The 20,816-nt window shown below is 39.8% G+C and overlaps 1 protein-coding gene across 6 annotated transcripts in view; it reads left to right on the forward strand.

Moving 5' to 3' along the window:
• NCKAP5 (NCK associated protein 5) overlaps positions 1 to 20,816 on the forward strand; it is a 980,982-nt gene that overhangs the window by 272,202 nt on the left and 687,964 nt on the right. Inside the window, exon 1 of one of the 6 annotated variants that reach the window (XM_058715467.1) lies at positions 6,439 to 6,605. The exons of the other annotated variants lie outside the window; for them this stretch is intronic. The gene's annotated coding sequence lies outside the window, so the exon portion shown is untranslated. Of the gene's footprint in view, positions 1 to 6,438; positions 6,606 to 20,816 lie in introns of those variants that run through there. 6 annotated transcript variants of the gene reach the window in all.

Consider the following 20,816-nt stretch of genomic DNA (forward strand, 5'->3'; position numbering starts at 1 on the left):
ACAAAAACAGTAATAATACAGTCGTAGTTACTGTAGTTAGGGAGTTCACCATGTAACTGGGCAGATAGAAACAAAGATAGGTTATTATACCATTAAAAAAAATAGTGGTATATTGTTTGAGATATGCACTTAATATAAGAGCAATATAATCAACCAAAGAGTGTAGGGGTAGGTGGTGCTGAATTTTGCATACTGAGGTGACTGAATGGAATGTTGGGGGTGGGAGTGAGAAAGATCCCTGCTGAAAAATGGAAGCTGTACACCATTTTGTGTTGTAATAGCCTTAATTATGGGTTAGTAATCCATGCTAGTAGTGGCGGAGAGTTGTGTAGGATCAGATCTTGGAGGCCATTGTATGCCAGGTTAAGGACCTTACATTTTACTTAGGAATGAAGGAAAACCAGTGGCATGAGTCAATTTTCCCTTTAGACTACTTACTCTGGTGATTCTGCTGAAGATGGGACTGTAGCTAGCAAAATATGGGCAGGGATATCCATCAGTAGCCAGAATTAGGGCATTGGGCACTGACAGTGTGGATGAACACAATGTTTTGGAGACAACACCAAAGTTACGTGAGGGGTGGGAGTGCAGGAGAGAGGGACAGGAAGCAAGACTTTCAGGTTTAAACTTGGATGATGGGACCACCAACTAAGAGGATGTAGGGGGAAGAGTGAGTTCAGGGGGAAGTCAGAACCTTTTCTTGACATGCTGAATTTGACTTGTCCATAGGTCACTCAAATCAACAGGTCCAATATGTAGTTAGATATCCTAGTCTGAATATCAGGGTGAGTGTCTGGACTAAATATTTAGAGCTCTCAGGAAGTAGAAGGTAGTTGGCATCATGATAAAGGCAGAGAGCTCTCACAGGTGAGGGGTAGGGAGTATAGGTAAGAAGAACATGGAGACTGAGGTTAGAAATATTCAGAACATTAACATCAAAGAGGGATACATCTATATATCTAGCCATTCTCAGTGTCTAACAAAATGATACCTCTGGAGTTTTCAATAAGCAAAAATGAATAAATTATTGATAAATAAGTCTGAGTATGTGAATGAAAGTTAAAAGGTATAATTAGGTAAACAAATTGTAAGGCAGAGGTTTTCACCCCTGAGTACATGAGTGGAATCACTGAAAGGCCTACAAAATTATCAGTGACCACACTTCATTCCCCAGAGTACTGACCTAATTGTTCTGGTGTGGGGCCTAGACATAGGTGCATGCACGTGTGTGTGTATTTTTACATCTATAAGTGACTCCGACATGCAGCCAGCGTGTAGAACTAATGCTTTAGAGGAAATAAGAAGTCATTTGGGAAGGGCAAGGAGGAGATGGAAGTCCTGACTGGGAAATGGAAAAGTAGCCAAGAAAAAAACAAGGAGTGTTGTAGTTTTGGAAAATGGGAAAATTACAATTAGAAAGAACATATTCCATAAGAAAGAAGGCAAAGATTTTGAGGAAAACTGGGAAACGGGATTAAAAGGAGGAACTAGTATGGAAATAGGCCCATGTTCCTCGATGCATCAGGCCATGTAGATGTAGCTTTATGTCCTCTTTGATATGCATATAATAGGTACTTTAAACCAGAAAGTCAAGGACCTAGTCATGACTGATTAGAACCCACAACATTTCCAGGGACTAAATTAGGCTCCAGTTGTAAAGTAGAAGTCATTGGAAGCAGTCTTCCCCATCGTGGGTCCTGAAGGGTACCAAACGTGGTCTTTTCCTATAAGATATTGGTATGTGTACAGGTGTGTGTACAGATGCAGGGATTGACAGCAGGGGGCCAGGTTGCCAGGAATTGCACACAGGGTACCTAATTTCTTTTCATATTTTTAGTAATAGACAAGTGTCACCATGTGAACAGTAGCTACCATTCTTAGTGAGGGAATTTGTTGGAGATAAGGTTGAAGGTGTCTTTGCTGAGGATTTGATTGAGATGCTTCCAGTATTTTCCAAATAGGGGAACTGTTCTAATCAAAGCATAATTTAGGTGACCTGAAAGCCGTACCGTAATTCAGGTTGTTAACTGAATTAACCGAACGTTAATTACAGTTTCAAGATTCTCTTGTTGCAGAACAAGTCCCTAGACGTTCTCTGTAAAAGAAAAGTAATTTTGTATGATACACATTTAGTTCATTGTTCAACATTAGAGTTCTTTGGAAAATGAGAACACACACACACACAGAGAGAGAGAGAGAGAGAGAGAGAGAGAGAGAGAACCCGAGCAAGTGAACATGAGGGTCAGTGGGGTTGGGAGAGAGAGAGAGAGAGCCACATGAATGTATGAGCAAGCGCAAAAGCATACATTCCAATTGTTTCGACTCTCTAGAAAACACTTTGGTCCACTTGGCTGTGGCATACTTCAGAAATATGTGGATTACTCAGTATAGTTAATTATCAGTTTTGAATATTAGAAACTGCCTTAAGACTATGGTATAGAGCAGGAACACCTTGTGTTCTCTGTTGACCTTCCATGATGAGTCTCTCACAAGTACCAGAGCATTAGGATCTGCCCCCTGCTATGCTCTTTTGCTGACAGTTCTCAGGTTCATCGTTATCCCATGCCTGAGACTAACTTGGGTGCTTACATACTTGGCACTTCTGCCTCACATTGTGAGGCTGATACCTGAAAGGGAGAATCAGTCTGAGATGACAGGATATAAGATGTCATGGCAGTGATGTCTGAACTCAGAGAAATGGCTTCTCTTGGAGCTTAGGATAGATACCTAAGGCACAGGCCATTTGCAGAAGAATTATGATGATAAGCTTTATGAATGACTGATATAGCTAAGAAGCTGTTTTTCCTCAGAAATCCTAGAATTCCTGACTCTCATACATGCCAGGAAGCTGCAAATGATTATTGGTTGCTTCATGAGCAGTAGTATGAGCTAAAACACCAAGCCTTCACTCATTCATTCATTCACTCAGTATTTGCTGGATGTCTACTATGTGTCAGTGTCTGATTAGACACTGAGGATGAAACAGTGAGCAGAATGGATCTGTTTTCACGGAGTCTGCAGACAACTGAGAACAGGTTGGTGGGTGAGGAGACTAATGAATATATAATTGTAAACTCATGTAAGTCCTCCCAAGGAAACAAATACTTACCCATGAGAATATATTGTAGAGGAGTGACCTACACTGGGGAGTCTAAAAAGGTTTCTTTGAGGAAGTGAGCCTGGAACTGATGTGTGAAGGATGGAAAATAAAGAGGAGGTAGCATGTATAAAGACCCTGTGGTAAAAGAAGTAATGAAGAGCCAGGAAACTGAGAGACCAGTGTATTGGAGTGCAGAAGGTTGGGGGAAAATTTAGGGGCAAGGCAAGAGAGATGGAGGGGGTCAGATCCTGTAAAGACTTGAGCGTCTTCTTAAAACCTATGAGAAGCTATTGAATGGTTTTAAGTGGAGGAGAGTGACACAGAATTTTGATTTGAAAAAAATCACTCTGGCCATTAAATGGTGAACAGACTGGGGAGAAGAGCATAGTAAGTAAGAGAAGACCAGCTAATGAGCTGCTGTGGAACTTTAGGCAAGAGAAGGCAGCATTCAAGGATACCCAAGTAATGGGGGACATAGAAGGGTCTAATTCCCAAAATATCTAGGGATAAAATTTATGGCGTTGTTGATTGGATTTAGGTTGGGGAAAGGGAGGAACCAGGGACGACCCCTAGTCTTCCATCAGGCATAACTGTATAAATAGTGGTTTCTTTGAGAGAGAACTACCTGGAAGAGTGGGACTAGGTTTGTTGTTGCTGCTTTGGCACAGGTACACAGTGCCAACCATGAGTTTGTTTTGGACGTCTTTAGTCTGAGTATCGTTGGGAGACCTAAGAACAGATGTTCTGCAAATATAGCCTCAAAGCTGACCTGTGAAATTCCTTCCCGGTGCCCTTTCCTACAAGACTTCCAGAAGTAGCTGTGCAGTGCCCCCTGGTGGAACTTGCCATTTTGTAGCTTATCTCCACTCCACCTGATGGCTGAGGATGGGCTTGTACTACCAAGAACAGTGTACCATTACATGAATTTGGTTCATCCCTAGACTAGAGGATGATATTGTCCTCTATCTCCAAATATGTATGCATATTATGCCCAGTTCATCCTACCAGTGGCTCTTGTGGTTTTTGGAACCCTTTGATACAGTGGGAGAATTCTTGGTTAGACAGAATGATTCCCAGTTGGACTCTGCCATAACTAGCTATGTGACTTAGCCAGAGTGATTTCTCTAGGTCAATATTTCCTCCTGTGTAATGGAAACAGCTGAGCTAGATGGTCTCTAAGAGTCCTTCTGGGTCTAGAATATCATTGATTCTAATTTCTAATCTTTATCTTCTGTAATCAAACAGTTTGGAGAATGAAGATAAGTATGTTTTAGATACAGAGGATAATCTTTGGCCATTTTGTAATCTCATTTGGTTTGTTTACACAGGGGGACCTTAAATTACAGATCCTTCATTTACCATTCCTTAATCAGGCTATTATCATTTCTAGCAATTTTTAAATATAGATAAATATTTCCTCATAAATGCTAATATTGATTCATGGGCCATGGTTAACTATGGTACTCTGTTGAGGATTCTGATGCACCATCTTGGATGGAAGGATAAAGTGCCATAATTGATTGGTAATGTCTGTCATTGGCGTGGAATGGGGAATGGTATCATGTTAAGTGCCATGCCTTGTTGTCCCAGGTCTGGGATCTGGTATTTGTTTGTCCTGACAATGCATGAGCACTGTTTAGTGGTTAAGAAAGTAATTGCAGGATTGTACTTTTCACAGAGTGGTTTTGGAGCAGGAGTTTTCCAGTATCTTTTATTGTGTTAAGTTCTGTTATTTCCAACAATTTTGTGGAATAATAAGAGAGGGATGACTATGTGTCTAGTTCATTTTGTTTATCAGTTAATACTGTTTAGTGTTCCTGCAGAAAATATAAAATGCCTACTTTTCTGTTTTTTGAAAGGACAATATAATGGAAATGAATATGTCCTTCTTTGTGGATTGAGAATCATGCAGCAACTCAGGGTTAATATTCTGTACTAGGCTTGTCAATATTCATGTACATATCTATGAGCTGGGGATTTTGTTAAAATTCAGATTCCTGGAGTCTACCCCCAGAGTTTCTGATTCAGTGGGTCTGCGTGGGGCCAGAGATTCTGACAGACTGCTTGTCCGAGGCGACAAATAGAATAGCAAATATCTAAACAGCACTAATAATTGCATACAAAGATGGAGGTAGATAAGTTAGAGAAACTGAATGTTTGGTAGTTAGCCATACCCTCAAACTGATTTCTTTTGACAAACAGTACTGCTCCCTAAATTCTCGGTATGAATTATAAGACTTGCTTCTTTTTCCTAAGAGTATAATGCAGTAAAAAATACCAGTTGATTGAGGTCTTTGGTTAATTGCATTCTGGACAATTAATGTTTTATTGAGCTCCTAGAATGCTCAATATGTACCATAAAATGTAGTTACTTAATTGTAGTTTTCTTTTTAAATTTGTAATTGTTTTGTTTAACTATAAAAAATGATACTTACTCATTGTTAGAAATTCCGACAATGCAGAAATACATAAAATAGAAGGTGAAATAGTACCCTCTCCAAGTCCTAGCCCTCAGTTTAATAACATCGTTGATCAGTGTGAACAGTTTGGACTTTTCCTGTGCTTGTGTAAATCTTGTCTGTCTGTCTATATAAACATAAACAACAGCATAAACAACAGATAAAGATTTTAGAGGGAAAAACAAACATAGGTTTTTTCCTTTCTAAAAGTGGGAATTAGGTTTTAAGTCCCGCAGGATGAGATTCAAAGGAGCCCAAAGTGAGATTTCCTCTCTCCTTTCTCTTCCATATTTCTGTTCTTTGCTTTTTGACACTTATAATATTGAAACATATTTCCAAATAAGTGCATAAACCGTTTGCTTTCCAGTGTTTTAGTTGTGTTCAGCTGGTTCCCTCGATCTGACTGTAAATCGCAATTTTTATTCTTTTATGTCTTACAAAATACCTTACACAGAGACAGGTTTGAGATGCCTGGTAAATACAGGCCTCATGAATTTTACAGACCTTTGAGCTGTCCTGATATCATAATGGATCATTTCTTCATATCTGGGATACAGCACTAATAATGCTTGTTCATCTATCCTATACGTATTTATTGAGCACCAACTATGGGCCAGGTAGTGAACATCTATCCACGTGTTCCAGACACTAGGGTTATAAAGGCGAATAAATGAGAAGGCCACTGTCCCTGCCCTGACAACTACATAAAGATAAAGAGCCTGGGGTGCTTTACTAGAATTTTACTGTGGAAATATAAAACCTGGTATTTCGTAGGTTTTTAAGAAGAGAAGGAGAGAATCCTGGTAACCTTCCTCCTTCGTTTGACATGAAAGGATGAGGCCATCACTGGCCTTGAGATTTCTTCCCCAGCATTGGCCAGAATCCAGTTTGGTGAAATACATCTGGAGGTCAGATGCAGGGTGGGGCAGTCTGGAGAATAATTCTCTCTCTCTGAGTGCTTCAAAGGACATGCAAGGGCAAGACTAAGAAGTTGTTGTTATATTGAATCCAGAGAGATACATATATCGGGATTTACAGGAATAGCGGTAAGCTTTATTAATTTATTTGTTAGGGCGATGGAGTGTGAAATAATGTTTTTTGACCAATGCAAGGGTGGAATATGAATTCATTCTGCAGATTCAACCAGGTTATATGTAAACCCTATTTTGCATTAGACACCTTTGGCATATTATGTAAATAGAGTTCTATCATTATACAAAACTACAATTATCTACGAGGCAGCTCTTAATAGCATGGTTACTTATCTGGACATTGAGAGCACCAGGATTTATTCTTCTGTGGCATAAGTTACTTTGTTATTCGGATTTCTTATATAGCCCATTTATTGAAATAATTAGAAACAAATTACTCACACCCGCATTGGTAGGATAAGCTCCTTAGCAAATCACCATTGCACAGTCATTCCAGACAGGGCTTCTGAAAAAATACCCTTACAAACTTTTATCAGGAGGCGTGAAGACTATATAGGTTTTAAATTTAATACTTGATAATCTTCTGACAACCGTTGAGCCGCACTTAATGAGCTTAGGCTCTCTGCAATTAAGATGTTCTGAATCGGGGTGAGATAGAATGGAGGGAGGTTTTGTTCTTTTCAATTAATTTCCTCGGTGGCACACACGCTGCTTTCCTCTGATACCCTTTCCCGGCTGTGGGCCTCTCCCTGTGCTGGGACGAGGAGGCCTGGGGAGGAAGGTCGGCCAGGTTAATTACACCTGCCACTCTTGGGGCCCCAGCCCCAAGCTGTGATTTGTATGCTCTGGAGGGAAGACACCCCTTCCGGTCTGACTTTATGCAATTGGATGCAAAAATTGGCAGATGGGAGCTAAGAAGTTGGATTCAGATTCCCCAAACTGGTTATTCTGTGAAAATTTGGAAGTTTACATAAGAATTCAGATTGGTTTGTGTCTGAAATTGATCTGAAAAGCAGAAGAAAACCTCTCCGAGTGTATCATTTTGATGCTAACATTAGATTTTTTCAGTTCTACTGACATGCCTTCCCTCTTTGGTTAAGTTCCCATTTTTCCAAACGTCAGTCATTTCAGTATAATCTTTCTGATCTCTATATGTAAGACCTGAAACATCATTCACTTATAGCTTTTTTATTTATATTTTCTGTACAATTGTTTTTTATATTTTTTCTTGATATAACTAGAAGCACGAAAATTAATGAAATCATGAGGTTGATCTCATCATAAAACTATTATAAAAAGTTAGTTTTATTTATTTATATGTTTTTTCTGATACACACTGAAATAAATACATAGCTATTAAGATACAAATATATTCTTCTGTGAGCTGCTTGCAGGCGTCCCACAAACCCCCCTGGGGTACATATAACGACACATCCTGAGAAACCCTGTGTTTGCCCAAGGTTGGTTTCCCTATGATTGCTGACTTTCAGGGCAGTTTGTAAAAGCAACCACTGGCACAGGCCGACGTCCTGCTTCCTGCCTGGGTCAGAGCTTGCACTTGACTTGTGGTACCAAGGCTGGTTTGGGGCCTTTAGCTTTGCTGGCTCCTTCACTCATCCTGGCCAGCTCTCACCTCCCTCATTGTTGCCCTGCTTTCCATCTGCCCTTAAATCAGCTGTCTTTATACATCATATGCACTCCTTGGAACACTCAGAATGTTGCCTTCAGTCTAACGCCTTCAGTCTAACGCTCATAGTAGGTGGTCTGTGAATTATTTCTGAGTAAATAAGGGGGGGCACTGGATGCCTGGCCAGGTAGATTTTGAAGTTGCTCTGTAACCCTGTTTTCTAACTTCCTTTGTTCGACCTCAAGGTTCTTCATGTGAAATACTTCGGTTGAGTGTTTTCCCTTTGCTTTTCCTCCCAGTTTTGATCCAGGTAAAGAATGATAATGGGAATAATTTATTTCCTACTTGTTTAGTGAATTTTAAATAGTGTACTTGGTGGCAAAGGCTTTGCTGCAGCATTTACTAAGAATTTAAGAAGGTTGCTGTAACATTTCTACTGTATTTATTAAAGTTGTGTGCTTTTAAAAATTCACTGACAGACTTATTACTTTTAAAGTTTGGCTGATCTCAAGTAATTTATATTAAGCTTTGGAATTAATAGTCATTACTGTTATTAATAGTATTAGTTGTAGTCATGGTAATTTGGAATTAATAGTAATGTTGGATTTTGTGGCAGATTTTCTATTTTGATTATTAGTTTGGCAGAGTTAAGCTAAAGTACGCAATAATAGAGATATATCAGTGTCCAGTGGATAGTTGTAGGTGAATGAGAAAGTCTGGTGTATAGGACAGATTTTGGTGACTCAGAAATGCAGGATGAGGCACTTACCTGTATGATTTTTTTAAAATTTGTTGTATTTCCCTGATACCTTTACTCAGGAACTCCTAAACATTATGTCTGATAGCTAATGTATTTCTGCCCATGCTGCCAGATGAACAGTTCCCAGAATTGATTTCAGGCCTCCCTATAGAGCTGTGAGGTTGGGTGTGCTTGTCCAAAAAAGAATCCAAGTTCTCTACAGGAATGGGGCATGTCAGTGACAACCTGGCCTCTATTTCAGACAGACATCCCCAGCAATAGCTGGTGCTACTACTATAGACTGGCACATAACAGTGCTGTTCTGCCTTTCATATCTGTAGCCTCGGAGTGGTAAAGATAGGAAATGACAAAAGATGAGATTGGGAAGATATGCGAGGCCTAAATGCTATGGACTTGATCCTATAGACAGTGGGAAGTCACTGGAAGGTTTGAAGCGGGAAGGTGTGTTGATCAAATCTAAGTTTTAGAATGACCACCATGGCTGCTGTTTGGAGGGTGGGTGAGAGGGGGTATAAACAGGCAGACTGGTCAGGAAGTGTTTGCAAGGGTCTTGGTGAAGCTCAATTAAGACATAACTGTAACAACATTGGCCATGAAGATGGAGAGAAAGGGATGTAGTTAAAGAATATTTAGAATGTAGGCCCAAGAGAACTTGGTGGCATAGTACCCTAGCAGACAGAGGAGGAGGAAGAGTTGAAGATGATACCCACACTCCTGGTTTGTGAGTGGTGAATAGTGATACCATATTGCAAATGGTTTTAGTTGGGTGTGAGCATGATGAGTTTCAGTTGTCAATCACCATTTATTGGAATTTGTTCCCAATTGGTAATACCAATTATATTGTCTTATAAATTATTCATTTTTGTTAGGTTTGAGTATACTGAATTTGAGATATCTTTTATAATGCATGGGGGTAATTCACTATTTCTGAAACCTATCTCTTTATAAATTCATTCATTCATTCATTCATTCATACATTCATTCACTCATCAGATGTTTGTTGTGTTTATTGATGATGTGTGCCAGACTTGCGTTGAAATAAAAACTCTGATGTCTTCTATTCATTCTTATTGTACCTGTGCATGATTTCATTTATTGCCCAGTCCTTGATGGGGATCACCACACTTCCCTGAATGCCTAGCCAGGCCTTAGGTCCTGGAGAGCCAACTTCCCTGACTTGGTCTTAATGGCCACCTTCTAAAGCATTCTTTTTCCTGCTTGTGCTGGTCATTTAGACATTAGACCCATTTACCTTTTTACATTTCTGTTTTCATTTACATGCCTACTGTGAAAAATATTGGCTTTCAGGTTGTTATCCATTTTTCCAGATATTTAAATATATGCTAGTAGATTCATTTCATCTGGCTCATTTCATAGTTTTGGCCAACGCTGGCCTAATTTTGTCTTTTTACAACATGACTAATACCATAGAAAAAAATATATACATATATATTGGAATGTGAGAAATTAGGGTGGGTAAGCTCTAAAATGACAAAGAGGGTAATATCATGGGAACAGTATGTTTTTGAATATCTACCAATTCATATGGTAGTGGAACTGGAACAGGAGAATTTTCCACCTGAAAACCATCCTCTTGGGGATTTGAACCTTTTCCAGAGAAACACTACTTCTCCTTACCTCCTGCAAGGCTGTGGCAATACCGTAAGAAGGGCATAGGGATGGAGAGTGGCTGTATTTATGAATTTATGAATTTAGGGTTGTCCCACTTAGAAGAGTTTGAAATCCAGTTGTTGGAGGGCCCTTTGGCTTGGGGTCTATCCAAAATGGAATTTCAGGAGTCTTCTGAGTATTTATGAGCAGAGGAAAGACAGTAAATCTGGTCTTAGGCACAAAGTCTAATAAGTGTTTTCCTGAGGCTGATTACTTCTCCAGTTGTGTGGGTCTTACTGTAATGTGCTTTGGAGATGCATCTCCTTTCCCTAAAGACCAACAGCACAGAGAAAAGTAGGTTCCATGCTTATTTTGTGATTTGTTTGCCATCTGTGTGACCTGATGTTGGCTGGAGATAGGATGGACTTGGGTGGTGGTGGTAGGAGAGGGGATGTTAAAGAAGAAAATAAGAAAGAAATTTTCAGCCATTGGATAGCAACTAGAATATGTTCAATTAAAAAAGATTTGAGGGGTGGCTGGGTGGCTCAGTCAGTTTAGTGTCTGACTTCAGCTCAGGTCACGATCTCACAATTTGTGAGTTCAAGCCCTGCATTGGGCTCTGTGCTGACAGCCCAGAGCCTGGAGCCTGCTTCGGATTCTGTGTCTCCCTCTGTCTTTACCTCTCCCATGTTCACACTCTGTCTCTCTCTCCTTCAAAAATAAATAAACATTAAAAAAAAAATAAAGAAAGACTTGAAAGTACAGAGAAGCGAATCAGGAGGATTTATCTGGTTAGAAGGGGTCTAAGAAAGATGGGTTGGTGAAAGAATTTGGGGATAACTATAGATGAAGGTGCAAGTCTGGAAGAGGAGTTTACTGTTGAGGAGGAAATTGCTTCCTGAAACAGGCAGGGCAATGTAGCTGGATCCAAGCAAAGCAGACTTGTCCTCCCTAAATCTAAGGAGAAGAGGAAGCCACCATCCTAGAGGGCTCTGAGAATCAAAGGCAAAACCTCATTGGTGTTTCCTAGCAACAGCATGCCCAACTGGAGAGAATATCCAGGTGATTCATCAGCCTGGGTACAGATTACACACTAAGGCAACTCAGTGCTGTCTGGGGGAAGGAATTGCTAAGTGGAGGTGGATAACATAAAAGAAGGGAGAATCAATATGAAGGTCAAAGTCTAGGAAGTTCCTTTTCTTGGGAAAGAAAAGAAAAGTTCTTTTTCTTGGGATAGAGAATGAACAGTGTTAGACACCAGGGAATCTTCTCTCTGATCCCTCACAGGATGCATACAGAGAAGGAACAAACCCTGCCTCACAGACTAATTTCCTTTATTCCACATCTGTGATCGGGATCGCATATATGCTGTTCACTCTTTTTCATAATGGAGAGGTGTGGGAATGGGAAAACTGAGGTCCCCAAAAGAAAGGAGGAGGAAGTTCAGCCAGCACTGTTGAGTTGCTGGAAACGCATTTGCTGCTAACAAGCCCATACATCCCCTCCCTGGGTTTGTGACTGATGGGGAGAAGTGGAGGATGGTTGTGGGAGAGCGTCATCAGCCTCTTGTAAGCCTTACAAGGCTTACAGACCAGGCCTTGTAAGGTGGGAGAGGCCAGCCATTCAGGTTCACATGGATTATACACCTGGGAAGCACTGGTCCCCAGCCCTGCCTCAGGAATCTCACCTGGATTCTCACTTTCATATAGGGAACTAAGGCCAATGGACTTGTAGTCATTTGTTTAAACTAGTAATTTGGCAGGTCCAGGATCAGAGCACTTTGCTCTATAAACAGATCTCTTTCATTTTGCTTCTAATGATGGCATCACATTTGCTAATCACTGAGATCTGTGCATGAAGTGTGTGGGGGAATAAACTGAGTCAGTGGTACCATGGGGAGGAAGAAAAAGAGAGTTACAGACAGTGGAAATAGAAGAAAATTTCTGGGGACGCCTGCGTGGCTCAATCAGTTAGGCATTCAACTTCGGCTCAGGTCATGATTCCGCGGTTTGTGGGTTCGAGCCCAGGGTTGGGCCTTGTGCTCACAACTCAGAGCCTGGAGTCTGCTTTGGATTCTGTGTGTGTGTGTGTGTGTGTGTGTGTGTGTGTGTGTGTGTGTTTAAAAAAATTTAAAAAAGAAAATTTCTGTTCATGAATTTGAGTTTTGTTGTTGGGAAACAAAGTTTGCTTAATTACTATTTACTATTCTGTTTCACTTTTTACCTCTTTCATTTTCTACTGGCTGAAGATTATGTTTGAAAGGAGGGTGGCTATTTGAGAATGTGCAACTTATTTGTTTATTTTTCTACGAAGCACATACAATGGGTTTCTATATAGTCTTTGAACCTAAGTATTATGTGCCTCTCCCCTCCCGCTGGTGTTTTCAAGGCTATTTGTATGTGACATGTGTGTGCCTATAGTCATCTATTCTTACTCCTCTAATTTAACTTAATCCCTTGACAATAAGAGCATTGTTTGCATTGGTATTGCTAAATATACTACTACATTTTGTGACTTCTAAAATAATTTATTTTAAAACTAAAATATTTATCTTCTAAGGAAATGGAGAGATTTTTTTCTGTGAACTCCAGGAAGAGTCCTGTGAGAATCTAAAGGGATCTTTACTTTGTCTTATATGTGCTCTCAGGCTGTCTGTACTCCTCTTTGTCAGATAAAAGCTTGTTTTTCTTAGAAAGCAAATCTGGCTCACGTAAATCATTTGCCAAGGCAGGGCCACTCCTGCCTCAAATTCTGACGCAAGCCAGGTCTGGTGTCCACTCTCCCTCTTCTCCCGCCATCTTTGCTGTACATCATTTGACCCTTGACAGTATCCCTTTATTCTACCTCTGGTGTTCTACACCTATAGCTTTTTTCTGCCATTTTTTTCAACACTGAGTGAGGATTGGATAAATGCCTTCACATAATATATAAGCTTAAAAACACAATGGAATACTAATAATATCTAACATTAGAAAGTATTTACCATATGCTGGCCTTTTGACAAATATATATATTAAATAATCTCAACAGCCGTATATTCTGGGTAATATTTTTATCATTCTCATCTTATAGATGAGGAAATTGAGACTGAAATGTTTATGTAATGTAATCAAAGTTACATAAAGTAAGCAGAAGGATTAAGACTGGAACCCAGGATAATCTGTTTCCAGAATCTTTTCTTTTAACTTTCAGTTGACTGTTTAACAACATAGATTTGACCTGCATGGGTCCACTTATACATGGACTTTTTTCAATAAATGTGGGTATGGCGCTGTAATTGTATTTTCTCTTCCTTATGCTTTTGTGAATAATAATTCTTTTTCTCTAGCTTACTTTATTGTATAATACAATATGTAATATGTATAACATATAAAATATATGTTAAACAACTGTTTATGTTAATAGTAAGGCTTCTGGGCAACAGTAGGGTATTAGTAATTAAGTTTTAGAGAGTAAAAAGTTATACACAGACTTTTGGCTGTGAAGGAAATTGGTGCCCCTAAGCCCCACATTAAGAGTAAACGGTATATTATATTTTAAATAGCAGATAGGTCTTGAGTTTTGGGGAATGTAACATATTTAAAGAGAGCAAATCTTAAGTCATTTGAACGAATACCTCATTTGGGAGCATTGAGTTGAAACCAGTCATGGTTTAGAGATACTTTAGATGCTCATGGGGGGTGTGGTAGGTTGGGATGAGTGAGGAAAAGATTTTTGAAATCATAACATAACTGCTGATCTCTTTGAAACTTATATCATCCTTGAAACTAGGTTATAAAAGCAACCATAAAGAGCGCTATCTGAGGAGGTATCTTCATTGAGGATTTACTTGGAGAGTGGCTTGCCTAAGAGGGGAGGGATTGCCACCAAGGACTGGTAGATTGGCCTATATCCAGATAGAGTGAACGAGTCATCAGATCCTGATTTGAGCTTCCCAGAAGGTTTCTTCAACTTCCTTCCCATCCTAATGGGGAAGTGTTTGCATCAACAGAATCAGCACCACTGAGACATCTAGGCACCACTGATCTAACCTGTTATGTTGTCTTCCCAGAGCCCAAGTGAGTTCTACAAAGAAGGTACTGATATTGGAGGGCAAGATTTGACCCAAAAGGTGCCTGTGGTGGTAACTGGTCACAGATAAGGAAATTCCGAGTTACAGTGATTGCAGTGGGCTTAAAAGGAAATGGGGTGGTTGAAAGGAAGAGGAGTAGCAAGATTAAATATTTTGTTCATTGTATAACAGGTAGTAGTCAGGGCACCTGGGTGGTTCAATGGCTGAGCCCCTGGACATGGGGAAAAGAAATAAGTGTTTTGGAACAAGCATGCAGTGATGAGATTCTGAGAAAGTATTCTGTAGTCAGAGGAAATAGGGGGAGCAGACCATTATTACTGTCTCTTCCATGCTTAAAATCCCATATGGTTCCTTTTTTCCTATGGGATAACATCTCGTTCCTTAATCTGGCATTTGAAGGACCCCAAGGTGGGTTCACGTGCCTGCCCGTCATCTACCTCATTGTTCCCATAATGAAACCTTTGTGGCAGACATAACAGTCTCCTCACTGACCCCATACCAGCTACATACTTTCCCATCCTCATCATCCTTGCTCATAATAGTTAATCTTCTTGATACTGTCTCCTCCCAGAGTTGTCCATGCATGAATCTTACTCATGAATCTTACTCATCCTTCAGGATGAAGTCAAATCTCAGCTCCTTTGCCAGCAGCAACATGACGTTCTTTCCTCTCTGATTATGGTTCTTCTGAGCCTGCTCACACGTGTGGCCTTAAAATCATTAACCTTGCGTGTGTACGTTCGTTTCTTACTCCACTGTATTGCATAAACACTGAGACTTTAGATTCATTCCACTCTTTGTCCCTTATAAAATCTAGTGTAATGGTGTGTTTGTTAATAGCGAAGGACAAGGTTGCATAAAGGCATCTGTTGAAACCCTGAAACTCAATGACTTTGTGAGTAACTGCAAAAAAGAAATAAAAATAAATTTTAAAAAGGCTAAAAAGAACAAAACAGGATTGAGACAGCAACAAGTGACAGGAGGAGGAAGCCTGCTAAAGACACACCCCTCGGAGGTGTGGATGCAGCCCATTAGCAGCCCAGCGGGGGGAAAATGTTTGAGGAGAGACTGGCTTTCATTCCTTATTGATTCAGAGGTTGAAGCAGATGTGCATGAGAGCATATATTATTTTTATAGTAAAATAGAGGATGTACAAACTTTATATAGCAGATTGTATATAGAAGAAGTCACTCTTCCATTCAAATCTGAAGAAATATTTATTGAGTGCTTACTGTGTGCCAGACACTATACATATTATCTTGTAATATTATAAACAGGTTTGTTCCTAACTTTGGAGGTGGATATCATTGCCAGCAATCTCCATGCCCCTTGGTGCCATTGGAAAACCATGAGTTCTGTTATTTCACATTGCATTACGGAGCACATGGCATTCATTTTAATGGAAATCTAACTAAGCACAGATGTCTGATTATGTCTTCTCGCCTAGGGATTTAACTATAAAACAGAGGCTACCTTTTTTCTCATCTCCCACATGCTTTGATTATATGCTTGAGCATTGAGGTTCTTTCTTAAATGATGGCTTCAAAGAATCCTGATGGCCAAAAGTGAGAGCCTGATTTCTAATCCATGACTGATGGTATATTGCACAAATATTTGTTGATGCAAAACCAGCAAATTTTCTCTTGAGTAGGCTCAGGGGTCTTAGCTGATGGGAGACCATCCCTTATATTTTGAGCCCTACATAGATGTTTTCAGATCCTGTTTCTTGTGTGCTACCTGGGACTGTATCAAAAATCAAAAGATTTGTGTTTTACCAGCCAGCCTGGTGACTGAGAATCTCTGTGTTCCTGTAGTATCCTTTTGGGTAGGAAGCGTATTATGAGGCTGGGCAAATTCACTTGAATGAATCTCATTTGTTACTTTCAGGTCAGTAAGCATCTTAAGCGTGTTAGGGCCTGCGACACTCTTTGTCACATCCTGGAACTGCTAAGCAGGGCTCTCCCTGGAGAAGAGTTAACCAAAAGGAATGTCATCCTTGAAGTCTCATGCAGGACATGCTTGCATAAAAGAAACTAAAGAATGAATCCATTTTGATGACCCGGCATTTTTCTTTTAAATGCTAAAAATACATTAGCCAAACTTATAAAATTGAGTTCATTAACTTTTTAAAACTGCATACACATTAACAGGATTTTTATTATTAATTCTTCTAATTTGTTTATACTAGGCTCTGAAAGGGATCTTATTATTTTCTTGAGTCCAGCTATGCATTGATGAGACTCATTAAGCATAATGGAATCTGGCAATTTATCACTCAGATTAAAAGCCCTTTCCATGTAACCTCCATTTACCCTTTATATTTAGAGGCACCTCTTTGGCATCAATCAAGGGCTCAGTGTAATTTCCCAGATTTCTCAGTAAGAGAATCTCTGTGGAGCAAGGCATGTCCTTCCTGTCCTGCACTGCCCTTCCCCCTACCCACATTTACATGAATACACAATTCTTTTTATTCAAGCAAAGTTGTAAAAAGTATACGGAGTTAAAGCTGTTTGGATTAGTGCAACTTTGCCTTCTCTGTCTTTTTTTCCCCCCAAGCCTTTTCTGATTATATTTCTTCACTTGAGCCTTGTTCTTTAGGGAACTATCAGAAATCAATGCCCTTTACAAATGCTAAACGTCTCTTTCTTGTTATGAATGGAACATTAGCCACCTAAGGTCTCCTGTCTTCCCCCATCGTGACTAATAGGATTGTAATTTCATCAAGGTCTCTGATGACATCAAAAACCATACCAGTGAAATGTTAAGTGGATTTGGACGTGACCTGATCCCGGAGATGAAATTCAAAGCACTGTCTATTTAAAGGTTCAGAAGCACCGGGATCCCAACTAAACTGGCCACTCTGACCCAGTGGAGTGTCCCTGGTGAGGCAGACTGGATGAAGATAATAAATCATTTCTTAAAAAACACTTCAAACAAAATATAAAATACCCAAGCAGACACAGGGAAGACACAAACGCTTAAATTTTTATCCAGTCTCTATGTTTGTAATATCTTTCTCTTTTACAAATAAATCAGAAGAACACAGTTGAATGCTATTCAAGCCACATAAGGTCCTATTCCACCGTGAAAAGAAAGTGCTATTGATTTAGTGTTCATATTTGGAAGATTTTTGCTTTTTTTTTTTTTTAATTGTTGGCTTCCTTTAATTGTATTGACTTGTGCTCCTTAATGTCGGCCTAACCCTGCATTTGTGATAGCTGCACAGAATGAGCAGAAATGTGGCCTCAGTTTCAGGACAGAATCACACTTTGTTGCAAATTGGAAGTTTGAATGGCCCCTTGGCCTCAGTACTCAAATCTGTAAAGCTAAATAATCATAGTATAATATTAATGAACGGGAACACTTCATGTTTTTTAATTCTTTGTTCTCCCTTCAGAGATAGTGAACCTAACTAAAATCATCTGTCTCTGTCAAGGGATCACTGTTTTCAAAGGCATTCTTTCAAAACCTTAGCATCTTTGTGACTCAGCCTTTGACTTCCAGCCCTGATTCTGATCCTTTGTCAATTTGCATGGCCTGTTATCATTTCCACAGCCGTGTATCTGACCTCTTGCTATGCAGGCTCCCCCTGTCAATCCTATCCTATACACTGCTGGAGGATTCACACCAGTTATATGGCTTTTGTCATACCGTTTTCTTGGTGAAGTTGTCCATTGCTCCCATTTCTCTCTTCATCAACTCTAAATCACTTTTTGTGTAGCTCCCAAAGCTTGTCCTGATCTGGCCCCACTCCACCTGTCTAGTCAGTTCCCCCTTCTCCCCAACACATACAAATCTTTTTTTAAAAAAATATTTATTTTGAGGGGCGCCTGGGTGGCTCAGTCGGTTAAGCATCCGACTTCAGCTCAGGTCATGATCTCACAGTCCGTGAGTTCGAGCCCCGCGTCGGGCTCTGGGCCGATGGCTCAGAGCCTGGAGCCTGCTTCCGATTCTGTGTCTCCCTCTCTCTCTGCCCCTCCCCCGTTCATGCTCTGTCTCTCTCTGTCTCAAAAATAAATAAACGTTAAAAAAAAAAAATTTAAAAAAATAAAAAAATATTTATTTTGAGAGAGAGAGAGAGAGAGGATAGTCAGAGAGAGAGAGAGAGAGAGAGAGAGAGAGAGAGAGAGATTGGGACAGAGACAAAAACCCAAGCAGGCTCCTTACTGTCAGTGCAGAGCCTGACACAGGGCTCAAACTCACAAACCATGAAATCATGACCTGAGCCGAAATCAAGAATCAGACATTTAACAGACTGTGCCACCCCGGTGCCTCTGAATCCTTTTTCTTTGTTTATTTGTTTCTTTTGAGCGAGAGATAGTGGACAAGCCTGTGTGAGCGAGTGAGGAAGGAGCAGAGAGAGAGGGAGAGCGAGAATCCCAAGCATGTTCCACTCTGTTAGCACAGAGCCAGACATGGGGCTCAGTCTCACAAACCACGAGTGATATCATGACCTAAGGTAAAACCAAGAACTGGATGCTGAACCGTCTGAGCCACCCACATGCCCCACACAGGAATCTTACCTTTGCTGTCAGTCATTGTCCATGCTGTTTGGATATGTCCTTGTGGAAATAACCTCCTGGATCTTGGGCTATTCAAAGTAAATCCATCTTTTATCCATGAAGTGTTCTCTGGTACTTCTAAATCTTCTCCTCCTCTGAATTCATGGAGACTTGTGATGGGTATGGGATATAATGTTATACTTTTTTATTTGAGATTTGTATGTATCCCCTCACCACACACTGATTCTAAAAGGATTTGCAGAAGTTACTTAAGTAGATAGCATCTTGTGATATTTGATCATTGCTTTCTATCTATATGTGTCTTCTCCTCTACTCAGTCATTAGTGTTTCCAAGACAGGGACCATAACTCATGCCTCATTTTGAAATGTAGCCTTGGAAAAATGGAGAGGGCATAGGGCTTGAAGTTAAAGGACTGGAGTCCAGATACAATTTTGGTACAAATGAACACTGTGACTTTGGGTGAATTACTTGAGTCCTGAAGATCTAAATTATATATAAACTGCAAATAATTACATTTGTCACCAAAGGTAAAGAGCTGCTTCTTTTTATAAAAATAATTTTTCACTCTAAAAAATTTTCTAAACAATACAGAAACAGTTAAAGCAAAAATTAAAAATTAGCTCAATTTGTACAACCCTGAGATAAAGACTGTTATTAACAATTTGTTATTTTTCATTTCAGATAGATTTCTTTGAATCCATGTGTACTCATGAGTATGAGTTCTATCTACCTATCAATCATCTATTTATCTACTAATGGGGTAAATACTTATTTCTTGTTAGCTTTCCCTGCTTAACAAGACAAAGTGCACGTATTTTCACTTCCCCAAATGATTACGGAATTGTTTGGATATTAAAGCATATATAGGCCCTTTTTAAACCATATTTTAAAGAATGACATCAGAACAGACATCATTACTGACTGCTGAAAGAAGTCCTATCCTGCTTGTCATCTTTGATGAGCTATTTCTACCTTTGATACAGAACTTTCTGTGTGACTCTCTGCCTTTCTAACTGAACCTTCATTGGCTGGCACCAGTCCAGTGGGTGTGTCTGACTGGGCTGAGGCCTCTGCTTCCGACTCCTCGGATAGTCCAGCTTTGTCTTCACACAGTCCCTTTGCCCCAATCTCAATAGCCAACAGCTCTAGAAATCAAAAAAGTTTCTTTCTTTCTTTCTTTTTTTTTTTTTTAAAGGTTTGGCCTAACTCAGTTGGCAGAAAAACCTGATATAAACTGATGTGAGGCAATTTATGGCTTTTATGTAATTCATTTGGTGCAGACATTTATATGTTTCACATAAGAAATATTAATGTATTGACTGAGTTGCAGCCCTAAGTCCTTCCTGGGAGTGATACATAATATAGAATACATTTCTCTATTAACTATCTGATAAATATAAAATAGTCTGATTTGCAAAAAGCATCTAAATGTTTTTAAATATTTATTTATTTTGAGAGAGAGAGCATGAGTGGGGAAGGGACAGAGAAAGGGAGACAGAGAATCCAAAACTGTCAGCACAGAGCCTGATGTAGGGCTCGAACTCATGAACCATGAGATCATGACCTGAGCCAAAATCAAGAGTCGGACACCTAACCGACTGAACGACCCAGGTGCCCCAAATCACCTCACGTTTTGGTGTGTTTGTTTTTAATTAAGCTCCATGACCAACATGGGGTTTGAACTCATGACCCTAAGCTCAAGAGTCACAATGTTCTACCAACTGAGCCAAC

The sequence above is a fragment of the Neofelis nebulosa genome, chromosome 2, assembly GCF_028018385.1.
Source record: "Neofelis nebulosa isolate mNeoNeb1 chromosome 2, mNeoNeb1.pri, whole genome shotgun sequence".
NCBI classification, from domain to species: domain Eukaryota; kingdom Metazoa; phylum Chordata; class Mammalia; order Carnivora; family Felidae; genus Neofelis; species Neofelis nebulosa.